Source organism: Pseudophryne corroboree, chromosome 4 (genome assembly GCF_028390025.1).
Source record: "Pseudophryne corroboree isolate aPseCor3 chromosome 4, aPseCor3.hap2, whole genome shotgun sequence".
Classification (NCBI taxonomy): Eukaryota; Metazoa; Chordata; class Amphibia; order Anura; family Myobatrachidae; genus Pseudophryne; species Pseudophryne corroboree.
Genome location: NC_086447.1, coordinates 191,901,313 through 191,904,712, shown reverse-complemented (window position 1 = coordinate 191,904,712; position 3,400 = coordinate 191,901,313). Strand labels below are relative to the sequence as shown.

The following is a 3,400-nucleotide window of genomic DNA, read 5'->3' as shown; positions in this document are numbered from 1 at the left end:
TCCGTGTGGCATAATATGAATGTGGCTCATACCTTTGGCATAATGTGATTTTGGCTCATACTGTGTCGCATAATATGAATTTTGGCTCATACTGTGTCGCATAATGTGAATTTTGGCTCATACTGTGTGGCATAATGTGAATTTGGCTCATACTGTGTGGCATAATATGAATTTTGGCTCATACTGTGTGGCAAAATGTGAATTTTGGCTCATACCATGTGGCATAATATCAATTTCGGCTCATACCGTGTAGCATAATGTGAATTTTGGCTCACACCGTGTGACATAATGTGCATTTCGGCTCATACCGTGTGGCATAATGTGAATTTTGGCTCATACCATGTGGCATAAAATGAATTTCGTCTCATACCGTATGGCGTAAGGTGAATTTGGATCATACTGTGTTGCGTAATGTGGATTTCGTCTCATACCGTGTGGCGTAATGTGAATTTTGGCTCATACTGTGTGGCACAATGTGAATAATTGGCACTACTGTCAGTAGCTGGTGAGCATGGGGACATGTGTGACAAATGCTGGTGTCTTACAGAGGAGGGGTCTGATGGCATAGAAAGAGGCAGATGTGGCTGTGATGGCACATGTGTATATTTTAAACTGTACTTGTGTTATATTAAAACTCAAATGTTCGGCCCCCTATATCTCCTGTATTTTTCAGAATGTCCCACTCAAACTTAGGGTGTAGGTGCTTACGGGGTGCAAGAGGTGAGGGGTGCATATGCACCTATGCGCACAACCCTCTAGTTCTGCCTCTGGGTCAGGGATAGGTTAGGGAAGTGTAAGCAGCGATAGGGTGCAGCGGCAGCTAGGACTCAAGGTTGTGCCTTACCGGACAGTCAGTTCCGGCCGGTGGTCGCACTATTATATATCATTTTATTTCTCTGGAGTGTATTATATCTACTTTATTATTAGGAACTAGGGAGAAATTAAATTAAGCCATGTGATTTTACTGAGAGAATGTAAAATAGTGCTAGACATGTCCCTGGGCGGTGCTAGACACGCCCAAAAGGCGGTGCTAGACACGCCCCTCCTGCGGTGCACCCCCTAATAAAATTAGCTGCGCACGCCTATGGCGAACGTGTGTGCAGCCGAGCTCTGCAAAAACATTTTGTGCAGTTTCTGAGTAGGTCTGGGCTTACTCAGCCCTTGCGATCACTTCAGTCTTTTTGGTCCCGGAATTGACGTCAGACACCCGCCCTGCAAATGCCTGGACACACCTGTATTTTTTTCCAAACACTCCCAGAAAATGGTCAGTTGACACCCATAAACGCCCTCTTCCTGTCAATCTCTTTGCAATCGGCTGTGCGAATGTATTCTTCGTAAAAACGGCAGTGAGCAATCAGGTCGGAATGACCCCCTTTGCTAAGGTGCTACAAAACCCTTGTGGCATTATAACAATAATACTTTCTTATTTTGGGGCAGTACGGACGGTGTAATGCTGAGCACTACTGCCTCACAGCACTGAGGTGATGGGTTCAATTCCCACCATCGGCATAACTGTGTGGACTTTGTATATTCTCCCCGTGCTCGCATGGGTATCCTTCAAGTACTCTGGTTACCTCCCACAATCTAAAAATATACTGGTAGACTAATTGGCAAACAAACAAAATTAACCCTTGTATAAATGTGTGTGAGTGTACATGTGGTAGGGAATATAGAATATTAGATTATTCAAACCAGGGATTTGCCTTTTCTATACCCGAATTCTCTTTTTCAGGACTCTCATTGGTGATTTGAAGGACCCACCCACGGCAGCTCTCCAGCTGGTAGGATTAGTGTCCATCATCTAACACCAAAAGCAGATCCATCTTACTGTCCCTCTTTGGACATTTTTTCTGAACTCTCATCAATGATTCAGGAGATGGTTACACACAAATATTTATAACCTACTATCATACCTCACTGTCCATGCCCAATACCATCCGATCTTGGAAGCCAAACAGTTGAGGGCCAGGCTAGTACCCGGTGGGTGACCACCAGGGAATACCTGGTGCAGTAGGTTCAGAATTAGGAAAAACTCCTGTCTAACATTGACAGCAGATTCACACTACTTCTCTCACCTTACTATTAGAGTCATCCCATATAAAATCTCTATGGTTTGAGATATTGGAATTATTACATCAGCTCTTTATAGTATACATCTGGATAGTATCTTCTTTTTCCACAGGATTATATTGCATGTATCCTGATTGATACATTTATTTCATAATTCCGAATATCTATTATACATGCTTCTATTGCCAACCGCTTTTTAATTATTTGTACTGTATTTGTCTTGTCAATTTGTCTTAGGAGATTTATTATAATTTTTTTAACTATCTAAATTAAAAGTTAAGTCTTAATTTTGCAATCTAACATAGATTTCATTATTTCTTCATAGGAGTGCGCCCACAGATAAGTCTACTTTCTTTTTCTTGTACACAAGGTTCACAGTAAGCAATTACTGACTTCTGGGTGCACCACCAGTTGATAAGCTGAAGGCTGCATAAGCCTGAAGCCATATAAGAGCCCAATTTTTTGTGATTGGTTGTTTGTGACTAAGCAGTTGCTAGGCAGATCAGTGTGTTCTTGGGTATTTTCCTATAGGATTATAGGGCTGTCCATCAAGGGTTTAGGGGTTGGTCTTGGAATAATATATAAGCCATGGTCATGTGACTCAGACTTCCTCTTGCCATTTTGGAATGAGTGAGTAGCAGGAATCACTTATTACTCCTCTGCACCTGCTGTTGTTGATTTGATTTGCTTCTGTTTGTTACCTCCCTTTCCCATTGCTTTGCACCAGCGCACCTGGCTGCTGCATTTTGTGCTTCCTTCCCCCATTTACAGCACTCTGCGTAGGGGTCCCGTCCCCCACCTCCAGCTTTCCACGTTGCTTTGCCTCCCGTCCAGCAGCTCCGAGTATGCCCCGTCCGCGTGGCTCCGCCCCTCCTCCCCTTCGCCTGGCTACGGCCTTGCGCCCACTCCCGGTGGCCGGGTAATGCCTGCCTCGGGTGCAGGTGGTTTCACCCTCTTCTGCGCTGCCCTCCGGAGCACAGGTCGTGCTCTCCGCGGGCGGCCGGACCTCCCCAGCAGCAGCCGCGTCCGGCAGTCGACGCAGCGTTTAGTGCAGCGCACGCCGGGGTCTGGGCCCCGTCCTCCAGTGCTCCCTCCTCTGCTGGCCTGGTATTGAGGGACCCGGGTAGCGGGTCCGAGGGCGGCGCGATGGTCAGCGGGCAGAGGGGTATGTCACCAGCCATCTCCCCTGCGGGTGCCTGGCTGCTGGAGGGACATACCCGTCATTTCCACCCTCTCCAGCGTAGCGTGGGAGGACCAGGGGCCATTTTTCCCTTTGCCAATTATGGTGAGGCCATTACCCTGCTGCCTCCCGCTGTGCCTCCTTGTGCCA

At 46.6% G+C, this 3,400-nt stretch overlaps 1 pseudogene; it reads left to right on the top strand.

Moving 5' to 3' along the window:
- Nucleotides 1-1,899: 1,899 nt before the first annotated feature.
- LOC134912402 (5S ribosomal RNA) lies at nucleotides 1,900-2,017 on the top strand (annotated as a pseudogene).
- The last annotated feature ends 1,383 nt before the right edge of the window (nucleotides 2,018-3,400 follow it).